Source organism: Rhodnius prolixus, unplaced genomic scaffold (genome assembly GCF_049639745.1).
Source record: "Rhodnius prolixus isolate KJV_2025 unplaced genomic scaffold, Rpr scaffold_10, whole genome shotgun sequence".
Lineage (NCBI taxonomy): Eukaryota > Metazoa > Arthropoda > Insecta > Hemiptera > Reduviidae > Rhodnius > Rhodnius prolixus.
In genome coordinates, this window is record NW_027411615.1 from 1,655,326 (window position 1) to 1,673,937 (window position 18,612).

Consider the following 18,612-nt stretch of genomic DNA (forward strand, 5'->3'; position numbering starts at 1 on the left):
TATAATGGTCCCCACCTTTCTTGCAGTCCCTACTTACTATTGTGTACTTTAGTTATCCTCTAAATTCCAAAGTCATATTTGTGTGGGGCTGTCTTTACTATTTTTGTAAAACCCTAACTTTCTCTTATACATTCCACTTCTTCTCTTTCTATTATAGTTATATTATTTTCTCTCACACTAGCTTTACATAAGTGTGTTACCACTGTATTTATGTTTACTTTTATATATTTATTTTTTTAGATAATATTATACAGTTACAACAACTTCTTCTACTGAGTTTTGCACATTCCAACAAGCTATAAAATGCTAATTCATTTTTTCACTCACACAAAAAGGTTATTTCTTACACAAGAGAGTAAAGTAGTACTTTATTCTTCTCTCCAACGTTAGTAAGATGGGATAACACGATCATGCTCTCAAGTTTTAACTAGAAATAAATTTATGGAAACCTGAAAGAAAGATCAGTCTATTTGTGTAGTTTTTGAAACTCTATTGAAAGAGACAATGAAGAATATGTTTAGAAGTGCCTTTAATTTCGAAACAATGAAGCTTTAATTATATAGCAACCTTTAATATCAATTATTGCCATATAAATAGTAATTTTTCTTGTAATATGTGCAAACAATAAAAGAAGAATTGATTTTAAATACCTGAATTGATTAAAGCTTCCTTTTTCTTTTTGGTACTTTGCATGCGGCTTACCTGTGAACATAAATCTTAAATTAGATTAATTACTAAATAGTTTTATTGATAGAACGAGGAAGATCATAAAATTAGTCCAATACCGGGTGGAAGTGTGATTTTGAGCTGGAGAGAAGGTAACTCAGGTAACTGAAGATCTTCAGCATAAAGGTGCATTGACTTCCACCCTTTATTGGATTAATTTTATGATATTCCTTGTGGTGGACGTAGAACAAGTTCTTTTTTCCAGCCCCTGCTGGTCAAAGTAACCCTTAGCAGATCCTATGGGAAACTTGTCACGGCTTTAAGTATCAATATTGCAGATCCGAATCTCTATCTATCTTTTTCTGTTGCACTACAGGCAACTGTGGCTAGGAGTAGGCCAACAGAGAGGGTATGTAGGGATTAGCACAGGATTATTCTGGCAATTTCATTCCTCTCCGTCTGATTGAGAGAGAGAGAGAGAGAGATGAACAATAGAAGGAGAGTCTCTTTCCCACAGAGAGGATAGCCTGGATAGTCACCCAGGATGTTCTGCGTGGAATATGTTCCTCCCAGAAAGAACTGGGAATAGAATCTGGGGGATAGAGCGTAAATAACCTTTCTCTGGCCGCAGTTTACGTACTATAATTAGATGTTCTTGTAGTTTACAATTAGCTGTTAACTTCAATATTGTAGATGTTCCCTTTGTAGGCACCCATTTTCGAAACAATCGCTACAAACAGAATCTATTCAATGGAAATCACTTCCGGTAAGCCGGTTATCTACAGATTCAGAATTTTGATAACCCATTGAATTCTAATTATTCTTTATTAGATCGTAAGTCTATACGTCATACGGAAATGGACTTATTCAAACTTTTCCGGAAAAATAGTTATAAATAAAAGTTGCGAAAATGTTACTATTTCTTCGAAATAATCGTTAAAAAAAAGTCCTCACTTAAATTTCGATGAGAGATAATCGATTGTACGCTCCGGAATTAATTTTCTTACAACGATTAAAATATATAATCGAAAACTAATTATTTTAGATATTTATATAATTTTTAATTTGTTTCAATTAATTATAATGAAAAGTTCTTTTCATTTTTTTCATAAACGGAACAAAGAAATAATGAATTTTCCGACAATTAACACTGGAATAATTAATGTGTAACAGGAAAACAAAGAAAAGCAACAATTACATTCAGCAACACATTGTAACCGTCCTAAAAAAGGGCTTAATGTCACTTTTACGTCTCTCTTAAGCTCCACTTCTTTAATTTCCTGCCCTATGGCGCCCATCAGGAGATCAAGAACGGCGGCTAGGCTTGCTGTAAAAAATGCTTTCAATTGTGGTGGAGGAAGGTGTGACTGGAAAATGCGAGTCTCTGGAGGTGTTTTGGGTGAGAGGACTCGTGGAGTTTCAAGGTTCTGCCAAACGTTTCAACGTCCTTTCAAACAACCAACCCCCCCCCCCCCAGAATGCCAAGATCCTTAGAAAAATCACTTTTATATATAAATATACAGTCGAGCCTCCCATAAAGGACACTCTCACTAGCGACCATCTCCATTTACGGACAGTTTTTGGATTTCCCCGTTTTACCCATATACCACTTTCTATATAAAAGAACCTCCGTCTAAAGGTCACTCTACATAGCGACCGCGGACATTGATTTTGGGGAACGGATTATTATGTTTCACCCCTCCCACCAACGACCACCTTATTATTAAAGTTCGTTTGACGCTGTGATAGAAAATAATTATCCCCTCTCAAGTTTTTGTTTTTTTTTTTCTGGTTTTTCCTAAAGTTTCCTATATGAGCTCATACATTTTGTACCATTTTATTCATTTTTCAATATAACTTTGGACGAACAATATTATTTTATCCGGGTATGTCTCCCAAACGAAAGTGGTAAACTCTAGAAGAGAAAATAAATGTGATGGAAGATTTTGCAAAAACCAAATAGCCATCGTCAACTTGCCGAAAGGTTTGTTTTAAATATTTTTCTAAGAAATTCAATTATACTGTGAGTTAGCATAATTCCTAACAAAAAGTTAATTACGTACAAATAGGTTTGGGTGTTGGAAAAACGCCGATTGCCAAAATTTTGAAGGCTCGAGATGGAATAGATGTTTGGAGGAAAAAAACCCATATTTTTTCATTATGAAACTTGCCTACCTCCTTTTAACGGCCACCTCCAAACAGCGGCCACTTTGCTTTCCCCCGCCAGTGCCCGTTATTGAGAGGTACGACTGTATATAAAAGCAATAAAGCGATAAAGAATAAAATGCGCGTCTGTTAACCGGGAATTCCACAAATCCTTGTCTACTCCCTTGAATCCTCCAACAGGACCAGCTATCCTCCTGCCGGATTCCAGCTCCCCCTGCACGTATACTAAATTAGGCTTCAATCCAAAGAACTAATTAGTGATATACTTGGTGGTACAGATTATCAATACCAATCAATAGCTTATCCAATCTTTAAACCTGTTTTGATAACACTAACTAGATGCCAACTAGTGGTAGTTTTATATACTCGTAATTTGAGTAAAGATTTAAAATTGATATAAATCTAAGCACAGATAGTGAGCGACCACCGTATGCAAAAAAAAATCGCCTCAGGAAAATTAAAAACAAAAAACCAATGTATATGCAAAAAAGAAAACATAATAGTTCTGGCCATGGATTTTCCAATGTGTACTGTAAGGCGGGCTAAGGAAAAGTTTTTCAATAAAAGTTTTAGTTAACTGGGTGCACTGTGATGAAAAGAAAATTATGGTAATTTTCTATCATTTTAAGCTACTTAACAAATAGTTGCGGTACTTTGGGTTTTCTTTTTTCTTTTTCTTTTTTAAGTCCTGTGCTTTAGTCAGAGAAAAATATTGTTAAGGCTTCTTGTATATTTTTGGATAAACAATTTTTATCAACTTTATATTTTTAGCGATTGATAGAATCGGAGAGACTAATAGCGTACTCGTTCAATGAAGGATAATCGCTGGAAAGCTGTAAGAAGGGAGGAAGATGCTGGCAAGATTGTGACGAAGCGAGTCCACTGAAACCATCAAGCTACAGAAAAAAAGATGTCTAATTAGGCGATATTCAACTGAATGGGTATCAGAACTTATGTTGGGTAAACATTTTGAGAAACAAAATGGTTGCGATTAATAAATCTTGGAATAATTAATATATATACTATATTATATATTATACATATGAATTATACACTATTATATCATTACAGTAAGCCCATACAGATTTGGTAATTTTTTACTGTGTACTAGTCTCGTTAATACAGTAATTAACGATATCTCATAGAAAATCGGTTATTTCATGACTTGTCTTTCAATTGTGTGAGTTCTACGTGAGTCATTGTCTTTGAAGAGCACAAGGTACGCCTCTCTGCAAGCGTCAATGGAAAAGACTGGAGTACTGGAGCTCCGCGTAAGAGTAAAGGTGCCATGTCTACATTTCTGTCAGTTCAGTTTGATTCAATAAGTTTTTTCACGAATTTACATCTTTTTAAAACTACTTTTTTCATTTATTTATTTTTTCTCCAGCGATTTTTTCTGATTGGACGATCACGCTAGCCATTCGATACCATCAAATGCATAATTAAAGTTAGGTTTGTGACGTCATACACTATTTGTCGTAATATTTTAGATTGAAATGCCTGTATTGACCGTATGACAGAGTTCCAGTCTGAAGTCCAGACACGTATACATTATTACTATTTTTAGTTCCATCATCTTTCAATAAGTCGGTCCAGAAATTTGGCATGTTTTGTCATGACTTGTTTTTTCGTAGCCTAGCATGTTGAATTCCACGTGAACCCACCAGTCCCAAGACTATGTACAAGAAATAGGATTGTTATTGGTAGAAGACATGAAAGGCAGAATAATCCGCCGGTGCTGGCATTCTTTTTGAGTTCAGTTAAAGTCTTTCAATTTTCTGCACACGGATAGCTGAAATAGGGTCCTACAGTAACCGTTTAATGTGGGCTACAATACCTACACTTGGGAAGAGTAACATGTACATGCTGTGCAGAGGACTAGACTAGACTTGGTCCTCTGCAAAAGAGAAACTAGTAGAATTCTTTAAGAATGTGTAAGTATATTCCTGAGTAATAGAAATCACAGAATTTTAAAAAAAAGAATGTGCGTCAAAGACGAACACCATTTTCAATTTAAGCAATAAAATAGAATGCCGAAGCCGATCAATACTTTGTGCAACATCAAGAAAAAATAGGATGCAATAAAGTTCATTAAGTGCAATAAAGTTGTAGAGAAAGCTCTAGCTTGAATTTCCAGTAAAAAATCTCCCATTTCTTAGATATGGCACGATATCCACACAATTGTAAGCCTAGAAGAATATATATATAAAAAATGGTCAACAATTCAAGCAATCCATAATTCCTATAAAAATAAATATTGAATAAAAAAACTTTCCTGTTTAAACTGGTACAAAAATAAATAAAACACGGTTGAACCCTTCACCACGGGTGTATTCAAGATATATTCAAGCCGGAGGGTGGAATGCCTGCCTATATATTCATATAATACTCAGCTATATATGAAGAAAAGTTTAAAGGTATTATACTTCTAGTATACAGCAGGCATTGTTTGAAGTTTATACTCTCTTCAGGGTTTCCATATTTTTCATTTCCCTATTTTTCTTTTCTTTTTTTTTTAAAGAAAAGTTTGCAGCTTTAGTTACCTAACCTTATTTTCTGTTCATATTTTTTTTTTTTTTTAACAATGTTTATAAAATTATTAACGTCACTCCAGAGCTTTTCTTTTGACACATCTTGGCTTTATTCTCTAGTCAACAATACTGTTGATGAAGTTACTTTATGGTGGGCAGAAGTCTTTCGTAACTTCTAACAACAAGTACAAGACTTAGGGGGGGGGGAAACAAAATAAACAAAACAAAAATGGAAGATTGAAATATCTCTTAAAGCCAAGGAATCAAAGATTTAAGGTAACATAATGAAACTTTGGGCGACAGCGTACAAAATTATGGATGCAATAAAAAATGTCCCCAGTTATTTGGCAATAATCTGATCATGATAGCGTATTCATTACTTCCTGGACAGTCGATGTTAGGACCGTAAAGCGGGAGTATCCGGAAATATTAAATAATTGGTAGAGTTAGTTAAGAAAATGGAAGAAGATCCTGTTTTCCAGGTGCAGTCTAAAAAATAAGGCCTACAGTGCCTTCATCGTGCCGACTATGCTCCCCCATATTATGGGGCATCCCTTCAGAAACTTTTTGAGATTCTTTCTTTACCAGTTAAGCGCGATTTACATGGATACTTGTCGTTGTGAAAAATATAAAATTGCCATTAACTCCAAAAAAAAACTAGAAATTTTAATAAAATACAATAAGAATATTATTTGGTGGAATGTTTCCTTTATCTTTACCAATAGAACTGCCAAGTATTTTATACGGAGGCGGTTGGTGGGAGTCAGCCAAATGATAAGTGGTCTCCGCATTAGAGATTGGGAAATTACGCACACAAATAGAAGCTCTCAAACCCTTGGGCAAAGCCGTTTTTTACCTTTTAGATAGAGATTCATACCTCACAGTACGAGCATGATTTCATTTTGCACAGAATTCAAAAAGCTCTTTTCTTCCTTGTAAAAGCTCTTGCTAACCTAGTTAACTAGGTGAAGCGGTGCAAGATTTTGAACGAGCACAGAATGCTCCTCTGTAATCTCAAGCCCCAGGAATTGCAGAAAAAGTCGCTTGCAGTGACTATTACGACTATTGTAAACTTTTGGTTGTTTCGCCCTAAGTTCGACACGTGCATTGTCTGATTTTAATTCCGCACACTGTGGTTTTTTTTTAAAAACTTAATTCCGAGCTTAACTTGTTAGAGTTAAAATAGAAATGGAACTTTGACTACTGCTCCAGGACCATGGTGTTCATGTGTGATGTTTATATTCAGGCATTGCAGAGATATCCTCGGGTTCCAATAGCTGTGGAAGATAGTACAATGATATGAGTTCCATTTTGGATTCCCTAGAGCCCTAGAAGATAGAAGACTGAGATATGATCCGCGTTTTGTTACCAAATTTCCAATTTTATGAGGCTTTATTGTGCCAGAAACGTGAGATTCTAGGTTCCAGCTATCATTCTCACACGCATATATTTAAAACTACTCATTTGTGCAATTTAAAATTTTACTAACGCATTTAACTTGTATTAATATTAATATATTTAATATGGAGAGATCTTACAAACGATGGGTGAACATTTCACGTTATATGTTATTTGTAACATTAAATTTATTTTTTGTTCAAATTTTTATAGCTGACATAGTAGATAGGATAATTTTTGTAACAATAACAGTACCCACGCGGAGGTCCCGGGTTCGAATCCAGCAGCTGACCCTTAGATTTTCTCTTCCTAGGAGCTTCTTACAGCTCACTGTCCGGTGATGGACAGTGTTGTCTGTAACGAGAGAACACTGTCCGGAGGCCGGCAGTGCACTGGAAAAAGCTCCGGGCGCTAATGACCTCAGCTGTTGATGCGCAAAAAAAAAAAAAAAAAAAAAAAAAAAAAAAAAAAAAAAAAAAAAAAATAACAGTAGGTAGGTATATTAATCCTAGACATAGAGAAGTGAGGGAAGCTGGCCAAAATATAAACCATACTCCCACCAATACTGGTCATAGGTCATCTGACCAATAAGGCTCTTAAAGGGAACAAGAAATTGGCTAACTATAGACAGTAAATGGTATTGATTCTAAGTCACCAGGTCAGTTCTAGCATGTCACCCCATGATTGGCTTAACAAAAATAGAATACTGTAAGTAAGGTTAATGGGCTGACGTAGGATCTAGGGCAGATTTAGGAATTAATTATCTATCTATAAGGGGCTTTAGGTTTAATAATATATAATCTATTCTAGAAGTAGTATTTGACGAAAGTAAATTATTACGTAAACATAGAAATACATATTTTTTAACTTTCTTTTACTAGGTAAAAAACAAAAGTGTTCCGATGACGATACATTTTTTTGGAACGGAGTTTTTACTAGAAATAACAGTTTAGAAGTCCCCAGAATCCAAAAAAAATGTGGCTTTTAAGTGGTTTAAACGGTTTTAAGTGGTTTATTAATCAGTGGTATTATTTATAAATATGAAAAAGTCATGAATCTCACTCTACTAAAATTTATGAAGATGATTAATTGCTTTTCTTAAAAAAAAAAAAAAAAACTGGAATTCCAAGACTGGTTCTATAAAATATTGTTGTTCAAATCATTAGAAATGAAGCAAAATAATTGGAAGCTTCACTTAGCTATTTTATACTTTAAGAAGACGTTTTAAAGATTCCTAAAAAAAAAAAAACTGTGTCTACTTTAAGGTGTCTTCCGTTCTGACTGTTGAAGTTCGCTCCCATTATTGTTGGTATCTCAATAGTCAGATCGGCAGACATAGCAACCGTTAAGACAATCATGTTTAATGTAAAACTTCATAATTGTTCATAAGTATAAGCGCCCTGAAGATAACCCTAGTCTTTAGGTCGAAATTGGTAATACTCTTTCTACCCTTTTGGATTTACATACGAACTTTTGCTGTGAGTGCAGGTCAAAGGTTTGAACGGTTTTGAAACAATAAGTTACCTTCCACGGTAGCCGAGCGGTTAGAGGCGAGACCTGCGAAGCTAATATGTATTGTGGTACTGGTTTCGATTTACCGGTCTGTAGGCCTTGGATTTTTATTTAATGGTTAATAAAAGAAATGTACAGTAAAGTATGTTTGCTAGTCGCCTCCGTCCACGACACCTAATTGGTAGTTGAACGTTAAGCCCTTCCTGAAAAAATAGGCGATTACTTTACTTTTTTTACCTCCGACTACTTTAGAAGACTTATAGTAAAAGACCATGGGGCTTAAGGACCTAAAACGACCACTATTACGATACTCTATACTCTAAGCTCTGTTTGTTGGTGTGTGTGTGTGTGTGTGTGATGAACTGAAGATTGTCTATAGGTCCCGTAAACTCAAAACAGCAGCTCACATCAATTACTATTGTTTTTACAGTGTCGTTATAAGTGTTGGTCAGGCTGGAATACCCGCAGGGACGCCAAGATCCCTGAAGAAGTGGCTAGTCCACTTCCCCCTACGGGGTAAGAGTAGAAAAAGACGTAGGAGTGTTCACAATAAATTATTTTTTTGGTTATTTTTCTAAACCAGATTTCCAATTAGGTGAAAATGAGGTAAAAAGAAAATAGAATAAAATAAAGAAAACCTCAATTGAAAGATAGAGAGAGACAGGGTGTGAGAACTTTGCTGGTAAAGATTCTTTAATTAGCATTTGTGGCGGAGTGCCGAGAATGAGATTGGGGGCGGAAGAGTTTAAACTAACATAGGGACGGTAATTCGTGACCAGCAGAAGTTTCCCCTATAGACAAGAAACTTGGAGGTGGGACACTTGGAAAGATTCTCTGTGCGACATACTGCAGCAAGGAAACTGAACGAGAGAGTTTTCTTTTTTTGGTTACCTGAGGGTTTTACATAGGCTTGTCGGGAAATACGCATTCCCTAACTTTCAAGCAAAATAGCTCGACCTCCACCTCTTATTTCCTGTTAAAACATTTTTCCTTTTTCTGGGCATTAATTTCAATTTAGTCCCATCTAATCGTAAGTTTTGGGGGTGTCCAATAATAGCAAAAACTTTACTTGACAATTTACGTAATTAAAAATGAATGAAACTGTTATGGAATTTCATAAAGCTGAAATCTGATATAAAAAGATATTTTAGTCCAATATAAGTTCATCAGGAGGAGGAGGAATCGTATTGCTACCCGGATAACGGCTTCTAGAACCAAGATAGACGGTTTGAAGACTTGTCCTCGTTCCAGGAATAAGGTAATCCACAATAAAGTAAAGTAAAAGTAAAGTAATCGCCTATTTTTTCAGGCGGGGCTTAACGTCCAACTACCAATTAGGTGTCGTGGATGGAGGCGACTAGCAAACATACTTTACTATAAATTTCTCATTTAACCATTAAATAAAATCCAAGGCCTAGAGACAGGGGGGAATCGAACCCACTAAACCAACAATACATATTAGCTTTGCGAGTCTAGCCTATAGCCGCCAAACATACTTTACTGTAAATTTCTCATATTAACCATTAAACAAAATCCAAGGCCTAGAGGCCGGGAATCGAACCCAGTACCACAATAGTTTTCAACTAGCAATAATCGCACCTCAGGAGGTCTTCATTGGTTAGGATATTACCACTGCGCAAGGTTAGGTAATCATCAATATTACACTATCAATTCAGTGAGAACTGGGCAAAGATGATCCATCCACACATATTCTGGGGAAGATATTTGGGAAGAAAGGAATGGCACTAGGTAGGAGAATAGTTCTGGCTGGCTCTCACTTTCACTTCCGAGCAACTCGTGCCTAAGGTTGGATGGCTCAGCGTTAAAGAACACAGCCTCCGAGGCACCTTTCTCTTGATCAAAGTGTCTATCAGCGAAGTGGAAACAGAATCTGTCTTCACCCAAAAATTTCTGCTCAGTTACCGAGTTTCTACTTCTTGCTTCTCTTGGAGGAAGGGTGACTTGACTTCAGGTAGTGGCAATCTGCCGGGCTCCTTCTCTTTCCTGAGGCTTCCCTAGAGAGCCCAGTAGTTACCAGTGTCCCACCGATACCTATGATTTCCCTTGAGAGCTTGGCTGATTACAATGGTGGAGGAGAATAAAATCACCCTTCTTTACCCTTATTCCCAACTTTCTGATTTGGTAAATATCTGGGAAGGTTATTCCGAAAGGGAATAAATGAAATATGAAGGAGTTTTAGTTTTATATCTGAGGACGGTACTTCTTTCTTTCTAAACATTTCCTGAAGATCCTGGGGTTCCAACTGGATCTGAGGGAGTTAATGCACATAACATCTGAGAAGCGATAGGATGGCACCAGGAAGTTCCGACTCCCCACCCTTTCCAGAGCCCAAATTCACTCGTACAACATTTTCTCAATTAAATACAAGAATTAAATAAAATTGATTGAAATCTAACCTAAATTAAATTATATATAAGTTCATCAGGTGGAGGGCATTCCGATCTCAATCACCTTGTGTTGCCAACCGGAAACTACTTCTAGAAAAAGACAAACAGAGTCGGTTTGAAGACTTGTTCCTGCTACGGGGCTTAGGTGATCCTTTTCATTTTGCTTCGGAGAGGTGAGCATACGGAATGATCCCCAAATATTAGGGGAAGATGTTTGAAAGATCACAGAATTTGTCTCCGATAGATAATGCGCGAATCAAATTACTATACGAGGTGTGGATATTAAATAACGAGACTGATGCTGCTACAGAAGAACTATGCATGCGCCAAAGCCTACCGACAGACAGCTGTGCAGCGTAAAAGCCTTCTCTAGCGATTGTGCAGCGTCTCACGTATTTGTAGATAAATCTGTCTGTCGTTTGTTGTAATAGGTGTTAGTTCCGTTTTGCCGAAAAAAACATGATCTACACATGTAGTAGAGCAACGAATAGTCAGGCTTACACTGCATTGTCTGTCAAGACGACGTTTCTAGCCAAGTAAGTAACTACAACATCCCAGTTTTAGGATATCCGCCTTATTCGCCTAACCTGGCCCCATGTGACTTTTATCTGTTCCCCAAAGTCAAATCTGCATTAAAAGGAACACGATTTCAGTCCGCTGTGAAGCTGTGAAAGAAAAAGCGGCACGCGTCATGCTGGAGCTGACAGAAAAAGACTTACAGCACTGTTTCGTACAAGGGTAAATTCGCATGGAGCGTTGTAGGGATAGGGGAGGGGTGTATATTAAAGGTGATAGTAACTAAATATGTATAAATTTAAAATAAAATGTTTTACAGCAATAGTCTCGTTATTTAATAGCCACACCTCGTACTCCCAACTGGTTGAGAAGAATTGTGGACGTGTCAAAGATTTGAAATTGAAAAATTGGAATCTCTGATAATTGTACGTCTTTCTTCTACGGCCATTCACGTAATAAAATATATTGATGAAAATCAATTAGATTTTCTTGCAACTCGGAATTAGTACTAAAAAAAATAATTGTTGATTTTAACAAATTATACACCATTCACCATTGGATTAAAATACGACCTTAACCAAGTCATGGTGCCTCACTAGACCACTGCGCGTCAGAATGCTGGCCCAAAAAAAAGAGATGCTCCAAAGAATTGGTTGACTTTACGTGCCCTCAGTCTTACGCCTCATCATCCTAGAAGAGGCAGGCTATGAGGGAAGCATCCTCAGGGTATCTGGAGATGATTTTAGGGTGAGAGGTGTTGGAACAATGAAATAAAGAGAATTCCGATAGATGGAGTACTTGATAATTTAATAGCACCAAAAAACGGGTCATCGATTTCAATAAAACTGAACACTTTAAGCGTAATTAATTAAATAATTATAAAGCGCTCAAGTGCTTACTAATTTTGAAAGTACTCGTATATAAAGTATCCAAATAAAACAGACTATATATAGATCATAATGAATTATTTGATCGTTTTTAATTGATCCACTAAAAACGTGGACTTGGACAATTTCATGATTTATTTGATCAAGTGGCTAAAATATTAAAATGGCTATATCCAGAATCTAACCAATTGGTTCCAATAATCCTCCATTAAATGGAGATGAAATTTTTTAAAATCTTGTCACCAACGTAGAAAAGTTTGCACTGTCAAACAAAGCATGTTATCAGTATTTGGAATTAATTGGAAAAAATGTTTGATTGAGAGAGGGGAAATAATTGATCAGTCCAGGCTATGGTGGAAATTCAATTTAAATATCTATATTACAGGAAATGGAGTATTCAAGAGGGGTACAAATATTTGTGGAGCGAGTAAAAGATATGGTGAGAATTCACTTTTAAACAGGTAATCTTCAGTACTTTTCTCACTTACAATTATTGGGCGCTACGGTCTTGTAAGAACCTTGGCCTCCTTCAGCACAGCATTCCATTCGTCCCTATCCAAAGCACGAAGTCTCAATCTTCTGACTCCGAAGCCTTCTGGCTGTCGGTCTCGACATCGTCCAGCCATCTTAAGCGAGGACGAGCTCTTTTTCTTCTGCTCCCTGGATTTCCTTATAACAGTTTTTTTGGGCATTCTTGTTTTGGGCATCCTTTCTACGTGCCCTAACCATCTTAATCTGGCGGCTTTAATGAAACAAACCAGATTATGGTTCGCCATATATGTCACGAAGCTCATTGTTAGTCCTGATCTTCCAAATATTATTTACCTTCATGGGACCAAATATCCTTCTTAAAATCTTTCTTTCCCAAATATTTAGAAGACGCTCATTATCCTTGGTCAATACCGACGCTTCACAGCCATTGATAACTATCGGTCGGATAATAGTCTTGTAAACTAGCAATTTAGCTCTTCGTGACATCATTTTGGACAAGATGGTTTTCCGTAGGAAGAAATAACATCTATTTGCTGCAGTAATTCTAGCCTTAGTATCTTTTCAGTAAAGAAAAAAGAGGTTAAATTATCCATAGATATCCATCTAGGTCAATCCTAGAATTGTTAGCGTAGGTTGCTGAAGAATGAGGTCTATAAAGAGAAAGAGAGAGACCAATAAAGTTGGATAAACAAAATACTTTGGATGTGAAACTGCAGCATCAGAAATTAAAGGATAATTATCCTTGGTCAATACCGACGCTTCACAGCCATTGATAACTATCGGTCGGATAATAGTCTTGTAAACTAGCAATTTAGCTCTTCGTGACATCATTTTGGACAAGATGGTTTTCCGTAGGAAGAAATAACATCTATTTTCTGCAGTAATTCTAGCCTTAGTATCTTTTCAGTAAAGAAAAAAGAGGTTAAATTATCCATAGATATCCATCTAGGTCAATCCTAGAATTGTTAGCGTAGGTTGCTGAAGAATGAGGTCTATAAAGAGAAAGAGAGAGACCAATAAAGTTGGATAAACAAAATACTTTGGATGTGAAACTGCAGCATCAGAAATTAAAACAAAAACAATGAGTATTCAATAACGCGGAAAGCAAGTGCGTTTTAGCTTGGGGGGGCATCATTTAACCCGTGGTGGGGGGGTTTCAAAACCTAAAATGCACGTGTTACAGAGGCAAAGGAGGGGTGGGAAGAGAGCTGTAGAGGAGAAATAGAGAGAGTGACCGCGTCATGACATATATTTTATTCTGGAGGGCGAGTATGATGACAAAGAATGGTACAGGAGAGGCTGCATATAATGTTCCCCGTGGGGTTTTGTAGGGATACGAGCGTAAGGGCAATTAGCGTTTACCACAAGCTAGACGACAATATGTAGCCGCTAACAATGTGCAGTTACTGTGTGCCCGCCACTTTGGAACGGTTGAATTCTCGTTTTAATGTGAATGTGTTCACTATGGCTAAATGTTTATGTATTTCCATTGTACGTATGTGTATATAGATATATATATTTATAACATGAACGTTGTTTGTGTTGTCACAGTAAGTATATATATATATATAGGTTTGGAGATGTTCTAGCAACCTGACAACCGCAATGGTAAACCGCAATCAATTTCAACCTCTCTAGGACCAACACAGCTTTTGCTTCAGTCAACAGATGTGAATGCGGCTTGTGTGGAGTCCAAGTAAACAGCGGCTAGTCCTAGATTTCGAGTCATCTGTTGTGTACCAGTATGTTGTCAGAGCGTGAGAGAGAGAGGAGAGAGAGAGAAGGAAAACCCTTTACTCTATATCCTCAGGACCACAGAGAAAAGGGGTCAGGTAACCAGAGAAGTGGAAGGGGACCCCAGACTAACTGACCCCAAAACCCCCTAACAAAAACCTCTTCTCTGCTAGTTTGTTGTATCAGCCAATAATATCCTGGTAATAAGTTCCGCATAGGATTATGCAAATTTGCCTTTCAAAAATAACAACGTTTTACATTATTTGTGAGCAATTGCAATTCTAGTAAAATTATTATTAATTTTATGCTTAAATTACTCAACTTTGATAAAGTAAAGTAATGCCTATTTTTTCAGGCGGGTTTCACGTCCAACTACCCATTAGGTGTCATGGACGGAGGCGACTAGCAAACATACTTTACTATAAAGGCCTACAGACAAGGAGTAGAACCCACTAAACCAACAATACATCTTAGCTTTGCGGGTCTAGCCGATAACCGCTTGGCTAACGTAGCGCCTTAAGTATATGCAGTTTATTTTTGGTGCAGTAATTAGCATTATACAATTAAGTTTTAATAACAAAATTTTATCGGAAGAAGAGAATCGATTATTCAATAACAGGTATTGCAAGAAAAGTATCGATATGGTATTAATTGAGAGTATTGGAACAATCCAACACGTGTTAAGACAGATCATAATTCTTTTCCTTGTCGCGCCTTAAATCTCCCCCCCCCCAAATGAAAATAAATAAGAGAAAATATAAAATATAAAAAATTACACAAACTACAGTTATGTATTGAACATCAAATATTACATTTTCGGGAGAAAAACCTTTTTTCATCTCACTCAATTTCCACATATGAGAATAAATTGATTACATAACCCGTTATGGTGGGATGATCAAAAGGGGAGGAAAAAAACACGACGTTCTCTCGCTATTTTTGTATTAGGTATATGGTTTTTCCAGATGGGAAAATTACCAACACACAGCACACCATACATGCACTTACGAACCACACTAGCAAATATAATCGTCGAGAAAAAAAAAAGATAAATAAATAAAATAGTACACAAATACAAACACTGTGCACCGGAACTGTAGCAAGAAGACCCCTCCAATGATTGGCTAGATCAAACACCAGATCAATATACCACTAAATAAATTATACCACTTTGTAGGTAAAATTTCAATTTTATAGTTGCCTTTTTTTTTTACCTCTATTTCTAAAAATTGGTAACATCAATTTCAATATAAGCCCCCCCCCAGAAAGAGAAAAAAAATTATTTATTGTATAATTGATTCCTAAACATTAAACAGTAAAAATCAAACCTTGAAAATTAATCAATTCTTTAAAAAATAATTTAGCAATCGATAAATTACAAATGCAATCAAAAACCAACTTTAAAAAATGCCTAAAAAAATTAATTAATTTAAAAGAATGATATCATGCAGGGAAGTTTTTTGGAAAATATAATCAAATTGAAGCAGGTCTAGGCCAGGGGTCGGCAAACTGGAGCTCGCGAGCCGCTTGCGGCTCTTTTATCCAAATTTTGTGACTCTTGAGCCTGTCCAAAATAAATTGTATATTTCAATTTTATTGAAACAAATGTAAATTTCATTTATTAAAGTAAAGATATTTTCTCAAAAAGAATTTTAAATGCGATTGGTTAGAAATTGAATAGAATTATATTAAAATACAGTGCGTAATATATAGGACTGCCGCCATTTTCATTCAAATACAGGTTTAGTTATTATTTATTTGTTGATTTACTTTGCAATATATGAAAATAAATATATAAAACATTTAAATGTTACTGAATATCATAAAATAATAATTTGTGAATACAAATGATCTACAGAGTTTTTTCACACTATCATCCTTGCGGCTCTTGGTAAGTTTTATTAAAATTATTTAAGGAGAAATGGTTCTCTACTTGAAATAGGTTGCCGACCCCTGGTCTAGGCGAACTTTATTCGCGACTAATTATTAAAAAAACTATAAAAAAAAGATTTGAATCACTTTTAATAAAATATATTCAAATTAAAGTTTAATTTAATTAATTTTGATTCTTTTAATTTTGATTCTTTTAAGTGCGCTTTTTTTTAAAAGAGTTTTAAATTAGTGGAATGTAGCAATAAAAATGTTTTAATTAAAATGTGTACAACATCTTGTCCTCCAGCTGTACTTTGTCGGTGGTTTAAGACAGAAGGTCCACCCTCACTTCTGATGATGGTTGGAGGCATTTGGTGGAAGAGTTCCCTAAATTAATTTATTTTTATTTTAATATCTGTAAAGTCTGTACAGTTTGTCTAGTAGAATCATGTGATAGTGATTACAGGTAATAAAATATTAAAGTTTAGTCACATTTAAATACTATGTGAGTCATACATAAGTGAGGCATTCAGTAAAAATATATTTTAAAAAAAGTTGGAAACTATGATACCGCAGGATTGGCAAATTGGTCAGAGTTCTCGAGCCCATTAAATGGCTTGTTATGTCCAATTCAGAGGCGCCTCATTATTACCACTTCTCGACGTTTTTTTTAGGCTGGAAAGTGAAGCCGTCTCCATCTGTCGACCTCACTTTTAATTTCTCTAAATGTCAACCTCTGGATACATTTCTCCTTCTCAATTAATAAGGCCGATGTAATCCAAGGTCCAAGGCTGGAACCTCGAAATGCCTCCAGTAAACAGCTCTTCTAGCTGTCTTTAATAGGTTCAAAGCAAGACAGTGACATACCTCTTTACAGCCAAATAGAAAGATATGATATTAACTCGCAATACAAACGAGGTGTGGCTATTAAATAACGAGACTATTGCTGTAAAACATTTAATTTAAAATTTATACATATTTAGTTATTACCACCTTCAATATACACCCCTCCCCTATCCCTAAAACGCTCCAAGCGAATTTACCATTGTTCGGAAACAGTGCTAGAAGTCTTCTTCTGTAAGCTCCTGCATGACGCGTGCCGCTTTTTCTTTCACAGCTTCACTGCGGACTGAAATCGTGTTCCTTTTAATGTAGATTTGACTTTGGGGAACAGATCTAAAGTCACAAGTGGCCAGGTCAGATTTTCGATGGAGACGGCTTCACTTTCCAGCCTAAAAAAACGTCGAGAAGCGGTAATAATGAGGCGCCTCTGAATTGGACATAACAAGCCATTTAATGGGCTCGAGAACTCTGACCAATTTGCCAATCCTGCGGTATCATAGTTTCCAACTTTTTTTAACATATTTTTTTACAGAATGCCTCACTTATGTATGACTCACATAGTATTTAAATGTGACTAAACTTGGCTAGAAACGTCCTCTTGACAGACAATGCAGTGTGAGCCGGCGCGTTGTCTTAATGGAGAGAACCCCGTGACTTGTTCTTCTTGTACTCTTAACACGGAGTTGAGCAAGTACCTCACGGTAGTAATTGTTGATTAATTATAATCCGATATTTTCATCCGTTTTGGAAGTGGAAGGGCGACCCGGGCGGTCATCATCTCCGACATCTTCTCGGCCATCTTGGAAACACTTGAAATGCTTGAAACACACTCAAACACTTGCGCACGTGATACAACATTCGTCGCCATAAACTTCTTTTAATAAAAGATAAGTTTCAGTAGCGGTTTTACCCTGTTTCATGTGAAATTTCACGACAATTCGTTGCTCCACTACATGTGTAGTATCATGTTTTCGGCAAAACGAAACTAACACCTCTTACACAAACGACGGTTCCGGTTTGAGACGCTGCAATTGAAAGAGAAGGCTTTACGCTGCACAACTGTCGATAGTTAGGATTTGGCACATGCATAGTTCTTCTGTAGCAGCATCAGTCCATCGTTGTTTAATAGCCACACATCGTACTCGGTCTATAATTTAGGCTTATAATTGGGCTTTAGAATTTATTTTGCCTTTTAGAGGTTTTTATGCAAATGTTTCCGTTTAATTAAAAGTTTACGCCCTTTGTAGTCTGTGTATATATACTACGTAGGAGCTAGAATACACTATTTGGTACTCCTGTATGTACTTTGTAAATAAATTAATAATTAAATAAAAAATAAGAAGAAAGGTTTAAAAATCTTTCAAGATTTATCCCATGACTAGCTTCCATTCTAATCGATTATTTAAAAAAAGATCTCCATTGCAGTAAGTCACGAGAGACTTGGAATATGGATCACGAGTGAATATGGATCATATGCTATTCCTCACACTGATAGTTATGGTAATAATAATAAAAACTTCATAATTATAAAAAATGAATATAAATATTTCGTAAACATGAGAAGCACGTAAATTAGGTTCGTTGCTT

At 36.1% G+C, this 18,612-nt stretch overlaps 1 non-coding gene across 1 annotated transcript; it reads right to left on the bottom strand.

Annotated features, from left to right (window-relative positions):
* Positions 1-9,770: 9,770 nt before the first annotated feature.
* LOC141457379 (U4 spliceosomal RNA) lies at positions 9,771-9,917 on the bottom strand. Its single transcript, XR_012460365.1, has one exon. It is a non-coding gene; the product is annotated as a U4 spliceosomal RNA (small nuclear RNA).
* Between the last annotated feature and the right edge of the window lie 8,695 nt (positions 9,918-18,612).